The sequence below is a fragment of the Sarcophilus harrisii genome, chromosome 2, assembly GCF_902635505.1.
Source record: "Sarcophilus harrisii chromosome 2, mSarHar1.11, whole genome shotgun sequence".
Lineage (NCBI taxonomy): Eukaryota > Metazoa > Chordata > Mammalia > Dasyuromorphia > Dasyuridae > Sarcophilus > Sarcophilus harrisii.
The window spans coordinates 312,474,441-312,499,347 of record NC_045427.1 but is presented as its reverse complement, the minus strand read 5'-3'; positions in this window follow the sequence as shown (position 1 = coordinate 312,499,347).

Here is a 24,907-nt window from a genome sequence, read left to right as displayed (position 1 = left end):
AATATGTCAAAACCAGAATTCATTATCTTTCTCCTGCCTCTCCCTCCTCCCCTTGTCTTCCCTGTTACTATGAAGGGCAACTGCAACCTGTCAGTCCCCCAGGTTTATACCCTAGGAGTCATCCTGGAGCCTTTACTCGTCTCATCTCCCCTTCCCCCCATATCCAAGCTGTTGTCAATTTCACCTTTTCTGATTTCACCTTTACACCATCTCTCCAATATGCTCCCTTCTTCTCTCTCCTGATAGGCTATAACTGTGGTTCAATCTCATCATTTCATCCCTGAACTCTTGCAATAGCCTACTGGTGGGTCTACCTGCTGCAAGTCTTTCTCACTCAAATCCATCCTCCATTCAGCACCTAAAGTGATTTTCCTAAAATGCCAATCAAACCACATAACAACTCCACTCCTCCAACTCAATAAATTTCAGTGACTTCCTATCACTTCCAGGAGCAAGGCTTTTCTTGACATTCAAAATCCTTTATACTCTACCCCTATCTACTTTTCCATTCTTCTTACACCTTGCTCCCCAATTCAAATTCTTTGATCCAGTGACACTAACCAATAGAACTCCTGGCTGTTCAGGATACAATTCTTCACCTGATTTCCCCCATACCAGGAGTGGTGTCTCATCAATTCTGACTACTGGCCTCCCTAGCTTCCTTTAAGAGTGAAATGAGCATGACCGATCATTGTATACTTCAACAACAATACTATATGATGACCAGTTCTGATGGACCTGGCCATCCTCAGCAACGAGATCAACCAAATCATTTCCAGTGGAGCAGTAATGAACTGAACCAGCTACGCCCAAGAGAAAGAACTCTGGGAGATGACTAAAAACCATGACATTGAATTCCCAATCCCTATATTTATGCCCACCTGCATTTTTGATTTTCTTCACAAGCTAATTGTACAATATTTCAGAGTCTGATTCTTTTTGTACAGCAAAATAACGTTTTGGTCATGTATACTTATTGTGTATCTAATTTATATTTTAATGTACTTAACATCTACTGGTCATCCTGCCATCTGGGGAAGGGGGTAGGGGGTAAGAGGTGAAAAATTGGAACAAGAGGTTTGGCAATTGTTAATGCTGTAAAGTTACCCATGCATATATCCTGTAAATAAAAGGCTATTAAATTAAAAAAAAAAGTCTTAACTAAAATTCCACCCTCTCCAGGAAGAATTCCCCAACCCTTCTTAATTCCAGTGTCTTCTTTCTTTTAATTCTTTCCTATTTATCCTATATATAGCTCCCCTGTTCCATGGTAAGATCCTTGAGGACAGGCTCTCTTTTGCCTCTTTTTGTATCCCCAGTGCTAACATAGTGTCTAATAAATGTTTTAATTGTTCATTGTTTAGTAAAATGATGTAGACTTTTATAATAGAAAATATAGGCAATGAGAAAAACAGATACATTCATATTTATATTTAACTATATTATACAAGTGTGTGTATTATATATATGTGTGTGTGTGTGTGTGTGTGTGTGTGTAAGTGCCTACTTTTTAAACTATTTTCCCCTGGACCAGATATGGTAATTCACAGAAAGAAAATAATTTCTGATCATTCCAGCAAGTAAAATTCATCATGATTTCTTCTTTTTCTTTAGTGGTAGGATAAGCTACATAATAGGATGAAGGAATCCTATTTCTATGCTATAGTTTTCTCTTTTTATTTCCCTTCCTTTGGATTTCCAGAAGAGAAGTGAGGAGTAGCTGTGACTGAATAAGAGGTAGAAAAACTTTAACTAAGGCTGCACTGAAGACACTGACATTAAAGAGAAAATAGCTGGAAGAGGTTCTGAAACTGGAACAGAGACCAGGATCCAAGAAAAGTCAAAGCAGCCTTAAGGAAAAAAAGCCTGGTTTTCTCTGACTACCAATTATTGTGAATCCTGTTGAGTTGATGAGTTGATGAAGAAATTGATTTCTCTATCAGTACATGAGTCTCTATCAGTAGAAGGATTGGATGTTTCTCACTATCTGTGATAGGCCAATTCAGTCTGATACCTGAGGCTTGAGACTTGAACTTTAAGAAACATTTATGTTAAGAAACATAAAGTTAACTAGAAGAATTTTACTTAGCTATAGCAAGTGAAAAATACTCAACAAAGATACTCTATGATGACACTATACTAATTCAGCTAAACTCTGCTCTTCCACTTCTATATTGCCCAAAGTGGTCTGCTGGTCTGTTAAGATCGTATATTTTAAGATCAGCACGAGACAGGAATTCAGGTTAGGGGAAAATCGTCAGTCTTTATTCTCAGTGAAGAAGGATCGGAGGTGGAAGAGAATCGGCGATAGCAATGTGTGCAGCTGAGTCAAGAAGCTAGCTCCACCAGCAGCCACACAACCAGCAGCTCGGAGTCTCGAACCCAGCCCAATCTCCCCCAGCTTGTCTTCCTCCCTCTCTCTCTGCCTCCACCCACCAAAATCGTCATTTCCTATACAACACATCAGGACTTGCAAGGAGAGTGGGCAGGGACCATTCTTAATCCAATCATGTATATTAATAGAGTATAGCCCAATTACTATCTAGCCTCATGTACTTGGGACCTCAGTGCATCAGCTCAAACCTCAGCCCATTACACTGGTCAAGCAACAGAAAGCTTCTTATGGCTTTTTTATTCTAACGTGACCAGTTAGCTATGTCAACTTCCTAAGCCTTAGTGCTCAGAGCCAATTTAATATTGAGAACAGTTTCATTATCTTTTAAGAGAAAAACAGCTGTATTGGGAGAGAATCTTAAGATATTTCTCCCACCCCACAGTTTCTCATTTTTCCTTCTTTTTATCCATGATCCTGAGACTGAGATTGAATGCCACTCCCATTATAACATTACAATTGGGATTCCCTCCAGTTGTATTCTAAGATCTGGCAAGGAAAAGATAGATATGATAAGGTTCTTGGTCACTAGACAGGTTGGCAGAGAAAGTCTAAAGTATTGATAGAATTATTCCCTGAGGCAGGAAGGAAAGGGTACTGATGGGGATTAGCTCAATTTTATAGTTCTACCCCCTGTGGAGATCTTGGGTAATCCCACTTTACTGTATCCAATTAGAAAGCCAAGTTATATCAAACCCCCACGGTTAAATTCCCCTATAAATTTGTCCATGGCCTACACTGTCTTTGTTGAATCCTTTTTTGGGGGTAGCCTGCCACTTGGTGTCTTTCTCCTCATCCCTTCCCCACACTTCATGGTCTCTTTATGGATTTAGTTTGCCAACCAATGGCATCTTCCCACCTCATGGAGTATTTCCTTTCTTCTGGCTAACTTTGAGCTCCACTAGGGAACTTGTCTTTTCCACTGTTAATTGTTAAAACCATTTTCCTTGCTAACTATATGCTCTCCCAACTCCATTTCATATTTACCTCTCCTGTGTTCTTTACTTCTTCATTTTGTCTATAACCTCTTTTCATATTGTCACATAACCAGATCCCAACATCTGTCTCCTGCACCAATCTCTTCAATTGGTATAAATTGTTCTCTTCAATCTCATCATTTGGTACTCTACCTAAATTTTATCAGATATAAGCAAATAACAGAATACAAACGTATTCTGTTATTTCCTCTTTCATTCTGTTCTATGTACAACAGGCTATATGATCATGGCATTGCAAGTCTCTGGATCTATAAATGCAATGGAAAGTAAAATGAGAAGGGAAATCCAGAGGTGCAGAGGGAACTCTGAATTTAGCAGTCATCAGTTTTGTGTTTTAGTATTTTTAAATAATATTCCATTTTATCCCCTAGATTAATTCAAACCCAGAAAGCAATTCCCTCAAAGCTATTTTAGTGCTGCCACCTTCTGCCCACCCCATTGTGTGTGATATGAATGAATGAGTGAATGAATAGATGAAAAAAGCATTTATTAAGTGCTTTCTATGTGTCAAGTACTATGCTAAGCACTGGAGGGAGATACAAATTTTTTAAAAGTAAAGACAACTTCTCATCTCAACGATTTTATATTTTAATGAGGAAGACAACATACAATATGGCTAGGAAAGATGACTTAAGTCAAGTTTCAGAAATGATGAGTGATCCATAGAGGAATAGTACATTGACACAGTCTATTCAGGAACAAAGCAGAATTTGTCATGATTCATGACTCTAGAACTGGGGAACTGGACTAAAGAGACTATGGAGAGGTGGGGGAGGAAGAGAATAAGGTTTGAGAGTTGGGGAAGCAAGAAAAACTGAGACTTTTCTTGTATTAATAGTCTAAAGAGACAGTCACAAATTCTCTTGGGGTGTGTGTGTGTGTGTGTGTGTGTGTGTGACACAGGATAGAAGTCTCTCCAGGGCAGGAAGGCAGATGGAAAGGAGGAGGAGAAGACTGAAGAACCAGGAGGGTAGACTCTTGTATCCTGAGGGTACCCTATGCATTTGTAATCTGAATACCCTCTGATAGCCAGCAGATATACTGTGACCTCTTGGGAAAGGACTGTTTTGCACATGTGCCAAAGAAAGTAACTTAAAAATCCAAGGAGCTAATTGCTCAAGCATCATGTAGTAGACAATTCATATGTCCCACCCTGTTAATCAAATTCCCTTGTAAATAATTAACACCATGGCATACTGTCTTACTGTAGGCCTAAGGAATGTATTAATTCAAATTACACAACCAAAGGGGCCATTTGGGGAACTAATGTCACAAAATTATTACAAAATGCCTTTTAAAATGTTAAACAGAAGATTAGAGTATTTCAAACAGTCAATCCTTATTTATCTGCCTTTCTTATTTCTATCCCATAGGTGATTTGTCATCCTGAAAATTTTTGAACCTATATTCTGTAACTCCTTAACTGTATGATGCCAAGCAAGATGCATCCACTTTGGGTCTCAGCTTTTTCATTTATAGTATAAGGGGATTTGACTAAATGATCTCAAGAGAAATAGCTATTTCTCTCATGCTAATAGCTAATTATTAAAATTGGGGGAGACTCCAGATTTTTTCCCCTGTCCTATTTCCTTGTCCAGTCTCTCAAGGACGGGACTGATGGAAGATAGGATTAACATTCTCCTCATATTGCTATTTCCTTCAACTAGCTCAGGCTCATGTAGAGAATATACACTTTATCTAAATACAGGCATAGTCTCTCTCTGGCCAACAGTGACATGATGTCACTCTCCACCCTTCATTGGAGTGAGCTCACTTCTCTTTGTAAAATCTACCTCTCATTAATTGTTAATCAATCAGACTTCATTGCCACCCTCAGGAACATCCTTCTTTCAAGGGCATATAAGGCCATGAGCCCTCTGCCAAGAGGATTTTTGACATTCAAGATTATCACTGACAAATTATTTGAAATACCAGTATTATTAATAAAATGAATAATTACACAAAAATTATATCTCTCCAACTTTTTAAATGCCACAATCTTTAATATCTTTTCCAGCTAATATATCTTGTTTTTTATCAGATTTGACAAATTTTCTGAAACCCTAGAGTGGTTGCTGCCTTTAAGCTGTTGTTTATCCTTCATTCTCAAAGAGGACCATTTACATCAGGAAGGTGATGGATGCCCTGACTTGCAATAGAATTGGATTTAAGTGAGAGAAGGCTATGCAAAGTCACCAGCCTCACTCTCTCCTTCTGATCACTGTATTGTGATACAGGAGCCACCTGCCAGTGACTGCTAGAGGTCTAACTCAGACTTGTAGAATGGATCTCTTCATGTGAGAGGATGATGAGGATAATACAAAGAGACTGAGAGTCAGTTGCTATTATTTAACCTCTCAACTGAGAGGCAATTTCATTGTCTAAGCTCTTTCCTCTTCCCTCCAATTTATTTCATTCCCAGTCCACAAGCAACATCTGTGTCTGTAAAGGCTGCTTTGCAACTCCTTAGATGTTGTGATTCACAGCTGTGGAGGTTCTTGAAGAACTGACCTGCCCCTTCACCTAGGCATGGTCCTTAACATCACTGTAGGTCCAGTGGCAAGATATAGAGCAGGACAACTGGAGATGTTCTCCAATGCAATCAACCAACAAGGAAGCAGTAGCAGAAACCAAGAAACTAGAACTATTTCTAGAAAATATTTTTTACATTTTCCCCTTCGTGTTATAAATATAGAAAGACAAGAATGCCAAAGAAAAGTACTCTAAAAGGGGGCTATTGACTCAAGTATCAGATCTAGAGGCAGCTAAATGTCTCAGTCGTCAGACTCCAGGACTAGTCAGGAAGACTTGAGTTCAAATCCAGCCTCAGACATGTACTAGCTATGTGACCCTGGACAAGTCACTTAACCCTGTTTTCCTTAATCCACTGAAGGAGGAAATCGCAAACCACTCCAATATCTTTGCCAAGAAACTCCATGGATGATATTGGCTTGCTATGATCCACAGTGTCACAAAGAATTAGACCTGACTGAACAACAATAATATCTGTGAATAACATTACTCACAAAATGAATGGTAAGGTCAAATGTAAACAAGAAAAAAATCATTTAAAGTATTGAATTAATTCTGAGAAAATATCCTTGCTTAACCTCACTTAATGAGCTCAAGAATTAAGGTAGCATCTTGTGCTCTTTTGATGTGTTTTCTTCATTATGCTATTTACCATACAAATCCACCAATTTACATAACTCATAAGGAAAGCAAAGGATTAATTAGGCAATTTCAAAATTCATGAATCACACATTAAGAAACATAAATCAAGGTACTGTAGCACAACAAATTTATTTGTGGACTAACAGCATGCAATGTTTAGAAGTGTTATTTTTCTATTTAAGAACACAATAGATTTTGCCACAATCCACCTACTTGGTCTTTGGTTATTAATTTTGTTACATTCCTCACCCCCATAAATTTTTTTAATAGTATAATATTGAAAGACTACTCAGCTCAGATCATGATAATTATAATACTTACCCTTCCCTTTCCTAGCCCATAGTCATTGATTTGTGAACTAGACCTGGGCAACCTAACACTCTAATGAGAGAGATCTCTCTTTTCTTACATTTAATTTCTTGTTAGCAAACACTGCCAATTGCAACTCGCAAGTTCAGATTTCTGCAATGGAGAAAATAGCAAAGGTATTCACAGCACAAGATGAATTGAATATGGGATAATTAATATATTTCTACTTACAAAAGGGATATTATAAAAAAGGGAAAAGGACCCACATGTACAAAAATATTTATAGGAGCTCCCTTTGTGATGGTCAAGAATTAGAAATTGAGAGGTTGTCTATCAATTGGAGAATGGCTGAACAAATTGTAGTATATTAATATAATGGAATATTATTGTTCTATAACAAATAATGAGCAGACAAATTTTAGAAAAACCTGGGAAGACTTACTTGAACTGATGCAGAGAGAAGTGAGAAGAGCCAGGAAAACATTGTTTATAGTAACAGCAACATTGTATGATAATCAGCTTTGATAGACTTTGCTCTTCTCAGTAATACAATGATTTAGGACAACTCCAAAAGATTCTTAATAGAAAATGCTATCCACATCCAGAGAAAGAACTATGGAATCTGAATGCAGATTGAAGTAAGCTATTTTTACTTTATTTTCTTTCTTGTGGCTTTTCCTTTTTGTTCTGATTCTTCTTTCACAACACAATGTAGAAATATATTTAATATGACTGCACATGCATAACCTACATCAGATTGCTTGTCACGTTAGTGAGGAGGAAAGGAAGAAGAGAGAAATAATGGAAATTAAAATCTCATAAAAATAAATGTTGAAAACTATCTTTACATGTAATTGGAAAAATAAAATATTATTTAGTAAGGGGAAAGGAATGCTAATCATAAAATAAGCATAATGTACATTAGCAGAATGATTTAGAATGAATTCAGTAACAATTTATAACTATTATTAGAATCACTTGGGACACTAATACCCAAGCCTCATAAGAACATAAAGTTTTTGTGAAATTTCTAATCTGGAAATTTATATTTTGTGTCTTCTAGACACTGATCAAACATCTAAGTTTAATTTTCTTTCCTATGCCTGCTACTTTGGGGACATCACATCTGCCTCATCAGCAGTCTCTCAAGACTTTCAGAGTTTTCCAATCTCACCAGGTCACTACCAGTCATTGATATTCCCACCATGGTATACTTGTTTGTCTAATAACAGAAAATAACAATACAAGAGAGGAATACACAGAGCTGGAAGTCATATACTCAGAGCTACATAGAAGCCAGGAGAAAGACAAGATAATCATCCCTCCACTCACTCAACTTTCAGGATTCAGCTAAGTCCTCACACTTTGGAAGTTGAAAGGAAGAAAAGAGGGGAGGAAGCTAGTTGGTACTTTTGTATATCCACTGAGTCATCATCTTTTTTGGGTCAGCAGCCAATTAGTGAATTTTTTTTAATCATCTCAGACAGTCAACCCTCAAGTCTATGGACAAAAACTGGCCTCCAAATTTCCCTTACAGTTAATGAGAATCAAATAGGTTATAGTGGTATATATTTTATACAATACACATTACAATGATATTCACTTATGTAGAGATGACAGTCATATGTTATTGCATAGCAATAGATTTTGAAATAGTTTTATACAAGCAACTATTACAAATATCTGGAGATAAAAATGTAAAAACAAAGACAATCTCTACTCTCAACAATCTTAAATTCTAAGAGGGCAAAAAAGTCATTACACACGGGAGTGCTGGCCAGGGTACTTTGGTCCAGAAAAGTGCAGATCTAGTGATTGGAGCTCTCAGGGAGTCTTTTCAGAAAACATTAGCAAAGTTGATTTAATCCTGATTCTAGAATTGAAGGGGGAAGGGAGAAGATTTAGAACAGATACCTTTGCAGAGTATTAAGAGAGATGGGTAGTAGTGAGTAAATGATGAACCAAGTAAACCATACACCAATCAAAAAGCTTTCCATTTTTTCCTCTCTACTCTTAATTGCTTGGGACTACCCTCCTATTTCCTCTACTACATCATACACATAAATATATGATTAGGCATTCATGAATTAGGATCTGGTTTACATTCTTCTTGTGAAGATATTTGAATAAGATGCTCTTCCTTGATTAAAGCCATTAATAAATTAAACTGCATTTTAATTTCATAGTTTCATATTTCACAGCAGGAGCTCAGACTCAGACATAGTTTTAATGTGCTGATATCTGAAACCAACTCATAAGGTCATATTTAAATGAACAAATAATTTATCTTGAAGAAAGACATATAAACAGAAAGGGAGTTTAAGGGAATGGAATCGGTAGTGAAATTAGAGCCAGGAGGCAAGCATTTGAATTCTAACTTTGACACTAGTTGTGTCACTTTGAGCAAATTATTCAACTTCCTCCACAGGGGAACCTTTGGTTTTATTGGTATGGAGAATTAACTGTCAGGTAAGAACACTTCCTCTACTGATGCAAGTCAGCATCTCCTGTTATATATTCTTACAGAGTTGCCCAGAGCACTAAGTGATTTATTTAGAATCACACTGCTTGTATGTATGAAAAGCAGGACTTGAATATAGTTCTTTCTGACTAAGAAGCTAGTTCTCTGTCCACTATGCCATTTTCTCTCTGAAGTACATGGTACACAGAAGACACTAAATAAATGTTTGTTGATTGCCTGAAGATTGTGAAGCAAACTAAATGCAGACCTGGAATTCTAGTTATAGTGTTCAAATTTTGTCAAATTCAACCAACTGCATTGTTGTTGAATTGTCATATTCAATTCTTTATGATCCCATTTGGAGTTTTATTGGCAAACATATTGGAGTGGTTTGCCATTTCTTTCTTCAGTTCATTTTACACATAAAGGACTGAATCAAACAGGGTTAAGTGATTTGATCAAAGTCACATTGAGGCCAATTTGAACTCACATCTCCCTGACTCAGGAACTGGTCTAACCACTGTATCAAAGGAGAAAAGGAGAAAGAGGAGGAAGGAGATAAAAAGAAGAAGAAGAAGGAGAAAGAGGAGGAAGAGAAGGAGAAGAAGGAAAAGGAGAAAGAGGAGATAAAGGAGAAGAAAAAAGGAGGGGAAAGTAGAAGAAAAGGAGGAGGAAAAGAAGGAGGTGGCAAAATTTTTATGTAGAGCCTTATTCTTTGCAAATCACTTTATAAATGTTTTCCATTAGCCTCACAACAAACTCTGCAAGTAAGTGCTGTTATTATCCTTATTTTACAGATGAGGAAACAGGTTTCAAGAGTTTAAATAATCTGCCTAGGATCACATAGCTAGTAAGTAATCAAAATCAAACTTAAAAACAACTCTCCCTGTGTCCAAGTCCAATGCTCTATCCATTGTGCAACCAAGGTGTCTAAAAATTATCAGAGAATAGCCAGAGAAAATGCGAAATAACCATCACTGCACTTGGTTTAGCTTCCTACCCTTTAACCATTTTTATGGTTCTACCTGATCCATCTTTCATATCTCCTTAGCCCTATTATTTATAGAGCTCAAGATCTCACATCACTAGATGTGATCACAATTACTATCTAGTATGAAAGGAGAATTGCTTCATGCTTTGCTTCAGATGATAACTTTTCCTCCTTCTCCTCCACCTCCTCTTCTTCCTCCTCCTTCTCCTCTTCCTTTTTCTCTTCAAATGCTAAGTACAAGGCTCTGTATTTTTGAAAAAGTGCTTCTCATGATGGAAAATTGCCAAAAATTAGGTAAATTTTTAACTATTCTATTTCATCAATGCAGGTTTTGTAAGATAAATAATACTTTAAGACTTTCTGTCCAGAAACATGAGACTCAGAAGAAATGGATAAAGATGAAGAAGGGAAAAAGAAAGAGAGAGGCAACAATAATTGCATAGATATACTTCTACTCCAGAATTTATTATTGATTTGACTGTTTGCTGTAAGATTGCATTTCCTACTTACAGTTTTATCTCAACATCTTAAAATAGAATCAAAGATTTAATTTGAAACAGATCATAAAACTAATCCAGTCCATACTCCCTCCCATTTTATAAATGAAGAAACAAAAGAAGTATAGAGGAGTGACTTGCCCAAATTATTCAGTCTTAGACCTCAACAGCACCATACTAGCCTCCCAAAGCAAACATAGCAACTAGTCAGTATCCCAAGTATTATTCCTGGGCAAAAACTGTGATCATTTTTTTTGGTTTGTTATTGTTCCATGGTTCTTGTTATAATTTTACAAGTAGAGACTAAGTAATTGAACTGGCATGGATGTCTTAACCTGTGGCTAGAAGGTTTATTTTCCTTTACAATAAAAATGGTTATATATATATAAAATATATATATATATATATATATATGGATTCAGAATAAGCATTTATATAATGCCTATGTATGCCACACATTGTTCTGAGTGCTTTTTTCCCTCATTATTTATTTTTGGTTTATTATTTATTTTTAAACATTTTTTCTTTTTAAATTTTGAGGTACAAATCTCTACCTCCTACCCACCACTTCAAACCCCACTGAGAAAGCAAGTATTATGATATAAATTACTACATACAAGTGAAAGCATGCAAAAATACACTTCCATATTAGCTAGAAAAAAATAAAACATACTTCAATTTGCACTCAGAGTTAATCATTTCTCTCTCTGGAAATAGAGAGCATTTTTCATCATGAGTCCTTTGGAATTGTTTTTGAATCACTGTATTGATTAGAGTAGCTAAGTATTTCACAGTTAATCATTACAATTCATAAAGGTCTTCCATGAATTTTTTCCCCTGAAATCACCCTCTCATCATTTCCCTATTGAGTCCTTTACGAGTTCTCTTTCATGTTGAATCTTTTATGGTTCTCTTAAGTCTTCTGTTTGAATGTCAAATTTTCTGTTGAGCTCTATTCTTTTCATGTTTGAAAGTCCTTTATTTCATTAAATATCCATTTTTCCTCCTGAAGAATTAAAGTCAGTTTTATTGGTTAGGTTATTCTTGATTGTAATCCTGGATCCTTTGTCTTCTGGAATAATATATTTCAAACTCTTCACTCTTTTGACATGGAAACTGATAAACTTTGTGCTATTCTTTTTGTTTGTTTGTTTGTTTGATTTTTTTGTTGTTGTTTTAGGGAATTGGGGTTAAGTGATTTGCTCATGGTCACACTATGTCTAAGGCCACATTTGAATTCAGGTCCCCCTGGCTTTAAGGCTAGTGCTCTATCAACTGAGCCCTATGGTGTCAAAATATTTGAATTGTTTCTTTCTGGGTGCTTGAACTTTTTTTCTCTTTGACCTAAGAGCTTGATAATTTGACTCTAATATTTCTATGAGTTTTCATTTTGAGATCTCTTTCAGAGGATGATTGGTAAAACCTTTCAATTTCTATGTTACCCTCTGGATTTTAGATATCAGAACAGTTTTCCTCTATAATTTATTGAAATGTGATATCTAAGCTCTTTTTTAAAAAATCACGACTTTCTAGTGGTCTGATAATTCTTAAATTAACTCCATTTATTTTTCAGATCACTTGTTTTTCCAATGAGATATTTCATGTTTTCTTCTTCTTTTCTTTTTTTTAGTCTTTGTTTTATTGCTTCATGATGTCATTAGCTTCCAGTTACCTGATTCTAATTATTTTCTTGAGTTTTTTTTCTGTTTGGCCTATTCTACTTTTTAAGGAATTCTTTTCTTCAGTGAATCTCTGTGTTTCTTTTACATTAAGTCAATTCTGCTTTTTTTAAAGTATTATTTTCTTTGATATTTCTGTGCCTCTTTTACTAAAGTGTTAATTCCTTTTCATAATTTACTTGCATCACTTTCATTTCTTATCCAATTTTTCCTCTACTATTCATCTCCTTCTTTTAACTCATCAAGGAATTCTTATTGGATTTATGTCCAATTAGTTTTTTCTTTGAGGCTTTAGTTGTAGCTATTTTTAAATTATTGTCTTCTGAGTTTGTGCCTTGGCTTGTCACCACAATAGCTTTATATTATAACATATATAGTTTTTGTTGTTGGTTTGCCCTTTTTCCAAACTATTTCTTGACTTTGAATTTTATTTTAAAGTAGGGTTCTGCTATGCTCAAAAAATTATCAAACTGTGCATATCCTTTGATCCAGCAGTGTTACTACTGGGCTTATATCCCAAAGAGATATTAAAGAAAGGAAAGGGACCTATATTTGCAAGAATGTTTGTGGCAGCCCTCTTTGTAGTGGCCAGAAACTGGAAATTGAGTGGATGCCCATCAATTGGAGAATGGCTGAATAAGTTATGGTGTATGAATGTTATGGAATATTATTGTTCTATAAGAAATGATCAGCAAGATGATCTCAGAAAGGCCTGCAGAGACTTACATGAACTGATGCTGAGTGAAATGAGCAGGACCAGGAGATCATTATACACTTTAACAACAATACTATATGATGATCAATTCTGATGGATGTGGCCCTCTTCAAAAATGAGATGAACCAAATCAGTTCCAATAGGGCAGTAATGAATTCAACCAGCTACACTCAGCGAAAGAACTCTGGGAGATGACTATGAACCACTACATAGAATTCCCAATCCCTCTATTTTTGTCTGCCTGCATTTTTTATTTCCTTCACAGGTTAATTGCACACTATTTCAAAATCTGATTCTCTTTGTACAGCAAAATAACTGTATGGACATGTATACATATATTATATTTAACTTATACTTTAACATATTTAACATGTATTGGTCAACCTGCCATCTGGGGGAAGAGGTGGGGGAAGGAGGGGAAAAGTTGGAACAAAAGGTTTTGCAATTGTCAATGCTGAAAAATTACCCATGCATATATCTTGTAAATAAAAAGCTCTAATAAAAAAAATAATAAAGTAGGGTTCTGCTCACATGAAGAAAGGAAGCACTGTCCCAAAGTTCAGGATTTTTCATGCTACTCTTATCAGAGATGGCTCTGAGAGTATATAAGTTTTTGGTGCTTCAAAAATGGGATGATCCAGGGAGTGTGATCAGTGCTTTTCCATTATGTGTTCTGGTCTTTAATCAGGAAGGGTCACTGCTCCCCTGTTATGGGCCAGAACTTGAAACAAGATACTAAGTGGAATTGAGGAGGCAATGGTTAAATCTAGTTTAGCATTTATTTAATCCTACAACAAATAATGGTTTCCTAGTGATATAATGATTGGTTTATACTCAGTGTAGAGCATATATGCTAGAAACCTCAGCCAGGTAGATTCGGAGAGCTAGAGGGAAGCTGGCAAAAGCAGAGAAGGCAAAGGATGTGGCAGGAGCTCAAGCTCTTGGAACCAAAAGATAGGCCAGGCCTCTAAGAAAACTATCTGAGCTCCAAATGAAGGAGATAGGACTTTGAAAGAGATAATACAGGATTTGGACTTTAACACCTGGCTGCACTTGGAGTGATTACTGAACTGAAAGGAAGGCTGCTTCCAAGACCTCCAGAGACCGCCAAGAAAACCCAAAAGAGAACATTACACTCCCCTATAGCCACAAGCACTAGAATTCCCTTTAGCCCTGGAACTGCAACTAGATTCACTTCTGCCTTGTTACTGACCACAAATGTTCCCCTCTACCCTAGAATTGTGACCCAGAACTGCATATAACCAAGAGATTTGTTGATCAGCACCAACTGAATCCAGTGTTAACAATGGATCCCTTATAATCTCTTTCTGACTAGTTGTCCAGTCCTCTTGCCACTTTGGATGAAACCTCCTGAAGCTGCTGCTGTGGCCACTGTTGCTGCCACTATATAAGAATGATTCTAGAAGGGCCTCAATCCCAGTGTCAGAGACCATTCCTGAGGATCTCCTAAGTTTTATTAAGTCAAAAAAATGTTTCCCACTGACTTTACAGTGGCTTTGCCACTCCAAAAAATTTTTTGAAGCTTCATTTTAAATTTGTTTAAAAGGCAATGTTGAGAAAGTTCAAATGGATTGCTTCTTCTAATCTCGGCTCCACTCCTACCTCCAAATGTTTTATTTTTATAAATATCATCTCATTTGAGCCTCATAATTCTGCAAGATAGGTGCTCTTACTAGCTACATTTTGCACTGAAGAAACAAACTAAGGCAGAAGTTGTTGCTTTCCTATTTGTTCATTTATTTATTTGCTGAGGCAATTGGAGTTAAGTGACTTGTCCAGGGTCACCCAGATAAGAAATGTTAAGTGTCTGAGGCCAGATTTGAACTCAAGTCCTCCTGACTTCAGGGCCAGTGTTCTATCCACTGTGCCATCTAGCTGCCCCTCTTAAGTTGCTTTCTAAGACTCACACTGCTAGAAAGTGTCTGAGACTGGATTTTAGTCAACGTTTCCTGACTCCAGAACCAGTACTGTATCCATTATGCCACCAGGTGCTTCAGCTGGTTTATTTATTGTATATAATTGTACTGGGTTATATACCCCCTGAACCTATAGGATTTGCTAGCAGAAGCTACTTACTAGCCTGAGTCTTATTTTAGCATTGTTCATTTCTGCATGAATACCAGTATAGCCAGAGACTAGTCTTTAATTACATAGGTTGGAGGGAGGGTGTCTATATGTGTTTCCTTGTATGTATGTGTGTTATGATCATTGATTATACTTTACATTCTCCAAAGCTTGGCTTCCCTCCATATTCCTCATTGCCTAAGGAAAAAAAAACAGGCAATATCCTTTTTAACTTATCCTTCCAGCTGCTTTATGAGGTGGTTATGAGGTAGGCTATTAGTTTACAGGACTATTTAAATCAGAATAGCTATAGAGCAGATAGCTTTAATTATTTTTGTGGCACAAACCCCTTTTTAGAATGTTTGTAAATGCATAAAACAAAATTCATAGGATTAGAAAAGAAATCAATTATGTTGAAATACAACTATCAAAATATATTTTAAGCCTAAATTCCAGGACCCCAGTTTAAGAACTACAAAAAAAAGCAAAATGCTGGAAAACATGAACACTATAATAAGCTTGTCCCTACCTGAATATTTAGTGAGGATTTCTTTAAGTTACTTTCATCAAAAAAAAAAAGGCTTCCAAAAATCATTTGTAACATATGAAATAAAGGGACATTAATTTTCCCAAGAGAAATTATTCATTTAACTCACTGATGGAAAGTGATCTAGTCCTATAATCTTCCTTCAAAAGTATCCCAAAATGTCAGTCAAAGCAAAGTATCAAGCCTGAAGGTATTGCTACACCCTCATCCAGTCTATTGCTTATCTTATTTCCCTAGATGTTAGTGTTTCCTCTTCACCAGTCACTTTATATTTATTTTGTATGCATCTTATATTCGGTTATCTGTGAACATGCTGTATCTCTCATATAGTAGTAGTGCTCCTGTTTTATGCAGTTCCAAATTGGTTTCCAGAAGAACTGAATCAATTCACAGCTCTATCAACAGTACATTGTCATCTCATAGCAATGCCAACAACTACTATTTTTCCTTTTTCAATCATTTTTGCTAGTCTGATGGTATGAGATAAAACCTCAGGGTTATTTTCATTTGCATTTTTATAATTATTAGTCATTTGGAGCATTTTCTCATATAGCTATAATAGCTTGTCTTCTTTCCTTGAGAAATTTCCTAGCCATATCTTTTGATCATTCTTCTGTTGGGGAATTGCTCTTGTTCTCATATATTTAAGTCAGTTCCTTGTATATCAGATTTTATTAGAAAATCTTGCTAAGTCTCTTTTCCTAATTAGTATTTTCACTTCTAATTTTAATTTCATTTATTTTATTTGTACAAAAACGTCTTAATTTTATATAATCCAAGTTAACCATTTTATCTTCTGTTGTCCTCTCTATTTCTTATTTGGTTATAAAGTCTTCCCCTATACACAATTACTTAAGATATTTTTTTCCTAGCTCCTCTAATTTGTTTATAGTGTGACCTTTTAGATACTAGTCATGGATCCATTTGTTAATTTCATTGCTGAAGAGTGGGAAAAGCAGACAAAAGAAAGGGATTCTTGGGTAATGATATGACCAGAAGCAAGAGCCTGGCATCCTGTCATTACATCAGTTTTAGGTGTGTGTGTGTGTGTATATATATATATTCTATTCTGTATCCTGGCCTCTAACTCTGTATGAGTAGTTGGGTTCACCTGTACCTATTTTATTCCTATACAAGCCATGCAAGGGGAGGAAAACTTTGGTCTCAGATATCACTGGATCATTTGTAAACATGTATCTTGTAGCAAAGCCTACAGCTGTAACTTGAATTTTTGGTGCCTGGGGCAAGGAGCATAAAGAATGTTGAAAGTCAAGTTGGCAATTTATGATGTAAAAATAATGTAAAAAGTAATTAAGAAAAAATAATACAAGAAGCAATGAAGCCAAACTTGAACAGGAAAAACAACCCTTTTAAATGGAATAAAGATTTTGCCACCACAAATTCTATAGAATTAGTCCAAAGAGTGCTTCAAGAGTAGAAGAGTAGTAATATTACCAGATTGACTACCCCTTTGATCTTATTAATGATTAAGAAAAGATTAATCACTAATGTAAAGAAAAGGAAAATAAATTGTTCTTGTGTATTTAACAGATTTTTTTAAATTAAAATTTGGTTAAAATTTTCATTTTAAAATTTGATTTTTAAGAAGCATGCCTTTAAGGTAATGGAGAAACCTTTGAATCTAACAACAAGGCAAGTGAAAAAAAATTACACATTAGTATGTGTGGATAGAGGCTTAAAGGATAAAGGTAGGAAATATGATCTTTGACTTTATCTTTGCAATATTACTAGAGAATATATTTAGATCCTATTAATACTGGCACTCTAAGGGAATACAGTAGGAGCAGGATTTAATATGAAAATAGGGAACTAGTGCCAGTGGGAAAGAACTTTGACCTATTCTAATACTATTCCAGATGTTACCTTGTGGGAAGTGATTTTCTCTACAGGGACATCAAAGAGAAGAGTGGATTTTTAGCTTTGGAAAGATTGAAAAAAATTCTAAAAAGACACTTATTAGAACAACAGGTGGGGCTACGTAGAGAGAGAGAAGAAATTACTATATCTTCATAGTCCTTCCTCAGGGTCACATATTGTTGAGCAGAGACTTGAAAAAGGTTCTACTTTGTGATGACATTGATATCCATTACTGGGCCATTTGGTAGTAGTGGTGGTCTGTACTTCATTTTTGAAGAGGATCAATGACTTAACAGATGATGTATTAACTTGTTAATAAATTAAATTTAAGAGAGGCAGAGTTGCCCAAAGTTGTCAACTTCATTCTCTCTTCCAGAATTATTGAAATCCAATGGCAAGACAAAAGTCAAAATGACTGATGATGGCCCAAGATGTAATGGCTAACCTTGGTGTCTCCAAGGTCTGACTAAGCTCTAAGTGCTCCACAGTTTCAACCACCTTTATGACCATTTTGTTCTCATCTACCCATTCTATTGGGGAAAATGTTTTCATTTGCTTGGGGTAGACATCCCCCTAACTAACCAGATGACAACACAGTGACAGAGGCCTTACATGTAAGTTAAATAGTGATTCATATGAGAGATTAAATGGAAGATAAACCTGTTGACTAGTGAAAATGAACTTGACTGCATAGCTCCAGGCCTCCAGGATGTTAGCCCTCTGAAACTTATAAATATAGAGAATGGGCATTCATTCTGTTCAGCCTGTTGCTGGAATAGTATCTTCAGGATTAAATTTTTTCCTTCTTCACTTTTCATTGCCTATTCCTTGTCAGAGAATTTGGAAAATATCTTCATATGTTGGTCCTACAGATAACAGGGCAATCTCCCACCAGTACCATATTGACTCTTTGACTTGAGTGATATATAAGTCTGAGCCCTGACAGGCTCTGAACCCTTGATGAGAGAGAAGAGAATAACCGGGGAAAAGAGTGATAGACAGTGTCAAAAAAAAAAAATCAAGAAGGATAAGGATTAGGAAAGACTGTTAGGCCAATTCCAATAGACTTATAATGGAGAGAGCCATCTATATCCAGAAAGAGGTGTTGAATGCAGATCATTACATAGTATTTTCACCTTTTTGTTGTAGTTTGCTTGCTTTTTTTCTTTTTCATTTTTTTCCCTTTTGATCTGACTTTTCTTGTACACATGATATATGTGGATATATGTATTGAAAATTTGCATGTTTAACATATATTGGGTTACTTGCTGTCTAGGAAGGAAAAAAGGGAAAGAGAGAAAAAACTGGAATACAAGGTTTTGCAGGAGTAAATGCTATCTTTGTATATATTTTGAAAATAAAAAGCTATCTTTTAAAAAGGCTGTTAGATTTTAAGATTAAGGGATCATTGATTACTTTGAAGGGAACAGTTAACCCTTTCCAGATTTTTTTTCCTCACTTGTATTTTATTTTCCAAACACATGTAAAGATAGTTTTTACAATTCATTTTTGTAAAACTTTGTGTTCCAAAATTTTTCTGCCTCTCTCTCTCTTACCACTCCCCTCCCCCAGACAGCAAACAATCTGACATAGGATAAATATATGAAATTCTTTTAAACACATTTCGATATTTGTCATATTGTACAAGAAAACTCAGACCAAAAGGAGAAAAAAACATGAAAAAAAAATAAACAAGTTAAACAACAACAACAAATGCAAATATTATGCTTTGATCTGTTGGAATTCTTACAAAAGTGTTAACTCATTAGAGTTGATAGAGACAATAATTATCTAATTTAGCATGGTTCAGTATGATTGATTTGATCTTACAAGGAGATGTTATGGGCCAGAAGAAATAAGGTACTAAGTAAAACTGATAGAAACAATGCTTGTGTTCACACCTTTAGAAAGCTCATGTAAGCAAGAAGCTCTTAGGTCTAGAGAGCACTCTGGGAGGAAACCCATAATTCCACTCTCGGATCCCACAATCCCACTCTCAGAGAAGGAGCATAAATAGAGCTTCAGTGAGCCAGATCAAGTCAGTTCAGGAGAAGCTCTCTCTCGGAGGCGCAGCCAGATTCATTCACTTCATCTCACACAGCTGTGGTGGCTGGGCTCCTGCGCTTCCCTGAGACCAAGGCTGATCTCAAAGGCTCTCCAGAAAGCTGCCCAGCCCCAGGCAAGGAAACAAGAGATTCATTCCAACTTTCACCTTGGTGCTGGCTGGAGACATTCAGAGTTGAACTAGAGGCAAAAGACTAGCAACCAGAGCTCTCGGAACCAAGGAAAGCTGAGGCCTCTAAGAAAGCTACCTGGGCCCAAGGAAGGAGAAAATAAGCGTTTGAACTTTTATCACCTGGCTGCGTTTGGAGTGATTATTACTTTTAACTGAAACTAAGGCTGCCTCCAGAAAACCTCCCCAAGAAACCTGCTCCCAGAAAGAACCATCACATTATATTTAAAGAAGAGAACACCATATTGATCTACATTCAATCTCCATTATTCTGTCTCTGGATGTGGATGGCTCTTTTCGTCAAAAGTCTATTGGAACTGCTTTGAATCACTTCATTGCTGAAAAGAGCCAAGATAATTATGGTTGATCACATAATCTTGTTGCTATATACAATATTCTCTTGATTCTGCTCCCTTCACTCAGAATCCAAATCTTTCATATTTCATTCTCTATCCAGTCTCCCCAGTCTTGAGGTTTCTGTCCCTCTGAAGGTTTTCAACAACCCAGAAAAGAATTCAAGTTCTCTTTAATTGACAAGATGCAGACAACTCCTCTTGTAATACTTAGGCAGGATCCTGAGAAAAAAAATCCTGGCCTTCCAGCCAAGTGGTAGAATATGTTAGGAACATTGATCTTGTTTTGTTTGTCCTTTTCAGGTTTAGACCCAGGCAGAAGATTTCCTAGGCCCAAAAAGTTTAACCTTGTGACCTTGGAGACAGGATTCTAGGTCACATGTTGCAGCCAATTCTATGGAGAAACACTAAGAAGACCAACTACCAGTGTACAGTCCCAGCAGGCTTTTTTTTCAGGTAAGGATTATTCACTTGTTATCCCAATCACAAGCCTAGTAATAATAATTGTTATTATTATTATTGCACTGTTTAATTGGGGCAAAAGAAATGTACTTAAGATCCCATATGATTTTCTAATCAATATACAAAATGATGATCCAAATACCTGTTGTGATTCCCAGTGCTTAAATAGTGTAGTGCACATTTTTAAACTCATTCTTACTAACTGAATGGAAGAGAATTGATATGATGATTATAAAATGGAGTGTGATTACCATCTCTGCATGGGAAAAACTTGGTCCAAATGCAGAAGGGGGTTAGGAGACAAAATTGGCACTGTTCTGATGCTCCTGGGATTTCAGGTAAGTATTCAGTATGTTGACCACCTCTCAGAAGGTTCAATGAAGAAGGCGAGAATCCTTCACATATAGGCTGGAACTCTCCTCACTGTAAGGGTTTTGGACTTGGAAGTAGTAGTAGTAGTGTCATAATCCAGCTGAATTTTCCAGGGATATCTAAGTGGTACAATGGATAGAATGCCAGGCCTGGGGAGTCAAGAAGACTGATATTTACTGGCCCCAGATACTTACTAGCTGTGTTACCTTCAGCAAGTCACTTAACCCTATTTGCCTCAGTTTCCTCATCTATAAAATGAGTTGGAAAAAGAAATGGCAAACCACTCCAGTATCTTTGCCAAGAAAACCCCAAATGAGATATTAAAGAGTCAGACACAATTAAACAAAAACAATATATATCATTCATTTTCTTTAAGCTCTATGACACTATCATAAACAGTACTCTGGCAAAATAATTCATCTCTGTCTTCTCTCCTCTTCAATTGTCTCCTCCCAAATAAATTCTTAACATATACACCCAGTTTAGCTATTGCCTGTGGTTAAAACTGTAAAAAAAAAAAAAAAAAAAAAAAAAAAAAAAAAAAGTAATCCTTTAAGACAAAGAAGATAAACAGACTTTTCTGCACCCAGAGGGAAAAGCTTCAGGCTTCTTTGAGGGATCCCCAAAACAAACAAACAAAAACAGAATTTCTGCCTCAGATTCTGCAACATATGCTTCGTGTGTCCCATTACTCCTTTGCATTTGATTGCTCCACACAGTCTCAATATTAGTTTCCTGGCCCCATTCTCCCGGAAGCTCCCTCTATCCATCCTTCTGCTCTCTCAGCTCCACACAGTTTCTTACAGATCTTAATTCTCCAAGTTTCTTCTAAACACTTCATCAGAAATAGATTTCTTCCTTGAATATGAGTTGTAACTAAATTGATTAAAATAACCATTTTTCATATTAATTTCTCCTTTCTTAATTTAATTGTACTTCAAAAAAGATATAAACTGGCATTGGCCAGATTTTTGTAGTCAGTTTAACCAACCTGTTTTCTGTGATCAACACCTTTACATTAACTTGTTATCAAATGAAGAATGTTTTTCCCAAGAAAACTGAAATTCTTTATGGGTTAAAAGGGCATATATAATTTGGGTTTTACTCAGATTAGAACTGAGGGGGGGAAATAGGATTTCCTTTGCAGTGGGGATTAGTCTTTAATTAATGGGGCAGGAGACTAACTCAAATTCCTGACACACAATTCCTTTATTACTATTCTTTCTTTTTTTTTTTCCAATTTAAGGATTTTGTTTATTGGTTTTGGTTTTACTTCCTCATATTTTATTCATCAGGGACAAACAGACAAAACATTGAGGAACTTCTTCCCTCCTATATAATGTATTACTATTCTTTCACTCAGATTCTTATTAGGAGGGGGAAAAGTCCCTTTGTGGTTTACTTTTTTTTTTGACAGAAGAAAACACAGCCAACCTGAGATATAATATTTCAAGATGCTATCCTGCTATTCTTTCATTTTAGTTCAGTGCAGAAATAAGCTTTAAATTCACTGTCTCTCCTGTATCTCATTTGTCTGTATATGCCCCAGCCTGATCTGAACACTTGTCCATTCCCTACTTTGTCAGTAGTCACTATCTCATTGCCACCACCTTCTGTAATTACATACATAAGAAAGCTTCGGATGCTGCTAACCTTTTATTTTATTTGGATCTCCTTGCTGCTCTTACTCTAATAAAACCATGTCCATTTATCACTTTCTGCTGAAGATACTGCATGACTGGTTTTTAAGAATACACTCCATTTTCTCTTTAATTATAACTAGCCTGATCCTGATCACCAACTGTGTAAGGAGCTGTCTTAGTCACCCAGAAACAAAGGATTATCTTCAGCAGGCATCATCCCATGAAGCTCTACATTCAGACTAATAAAGCCAAGTTATGAAAACAGGATAAATTTGAAATAAATAAGATGGTACTTTGGAAAAGTATTAATAATCTCAAAATCCTTAATTTCCTTTAAAGTTCAAATCATGGCATCTTCTGCAAGAGGCATTTACTTATCCTTCTTCCAGCTGCCAGTGCCTTCAAAAACTTACCTTGAATTTTTTATTTTATTTTTTATGTATTTTGCATTTATTTTTACATGTGTCTGTCATCCTTCCCTGGGAGACTGTAAACTCTCTGAGGGAAGGGTGGAATTTCTTTTGTTATCATTGTTGTTGCTGTTATTGTATCCCAGATACTTAGCACAGTGCCTAGCATATTGATTGCTGAATTAAACAAAGTCTGATAACCTCATTTAAGTTTTTTAGATTAAAGTTTTCATGTATAATAAGCAAAGGGGGGGAAGGATTGCCAAGAAGTGCCTTTGCTAAATTGATCTTCAATTGATCTATGAGCTCATAAAGATAGGTATTCATTCTAGCAAAGTAGATCATAATACATTCATGCCCATCCATCCTGTATGACTGATCAATCTCCTCCCAATATTCACCACAAGAGGTCTAACCAATGGGCTAATCATTCCTCAAATTCTCTGAATATTTCAAGATTAACAATGCAGCATATAAACTGTCCATAACTTACTTAGGACATCATAATAAAATTTATATTTTATGACAGGTAGGACCATAGCAAAATGTTGTATGACCTATATATCTACAAGCTTAAACAGGAAACTTTAAGGTTATAGAGAACCCTGGAATACTTTCAAGTTAACATAATCACAATTTGCTACTTAGTGTAAAAATGAAAATAGTGATTCAATATACATTAAAACCTTTGAAAAGGCATTTTGATTTGCATGTTTAGCTAAACATACAAAAATCCAAGAGTTAATGAGTTAATATTTGTTAAATATTTAAAGTTATGAAATTTATGTATGAAACGTGCATAAAATCTTACTTGCTCACTGAGTTGACTCATTCACATTAATCTTCCCTCAAACTGATACATATGGTTCCCAGGGAAGGATCACTATATGTAGCTACAGATATTTCTTTCAGGTTCTTGGGGCAATTCTGTTTTGGGAGAGTATATTTCCCTAACTTGTAACTGTAGTTCCTAAACCCTATGTGCTTTCCATTTATCCAAAAACAGTTCATTAAAATGATAATACCACAAACATTAAAACCTTTAATGATTAGGTAAAACCAATAATTATTAATACATCACAATTAATATATAAACCAGCATCATACTCCTACCAGTGCACACAATATCCATGGGGCAAAGTGGGAACATACTTAGAGAAATTTAGCAGAGAGACATGTGCTTAAGAATAATCCATGTGTTCAAGGCAATTCAACTATGAACTGCAAGTTTTCATCATCTTAATCCCTTCATATGCAATCTGTACTAAATGAAGCTGTGTCCTGTGTCTCTATGAATTATTACCCTTCTACTCCTCACCATTTTCTTGTCAGGCAAATCTACTCTTTCTAATCTCAAACCAAAGAAGCAGTAACAATATCTTTTAAGTCAAAATTAATCTTTAAAAAGTTTTTAAGAACAGTTACAACATTGTAATGATAGAAGCAAGTCCCTAAAGCCAAGAATTAAAAAAAAAAAAATTCCTTAGGTTCTCTGGGTAACACAGAAGACCAGTCAGTTCTTTACTCAACAGGATACTGGTTCATCCAATTAGCTCTCAAGCCTTGTCTAATAGCAAAGCAAAGTCAGGGCTTTGCCCCCCTCCTGTTTTTTACTCTGAAACTAGAGGACCCCCATAAAGACATCCAGACACCTCACAAAAGTTTAACTTCCCTCAAACCATAAATTGCTCTAATGATCAATAACTGA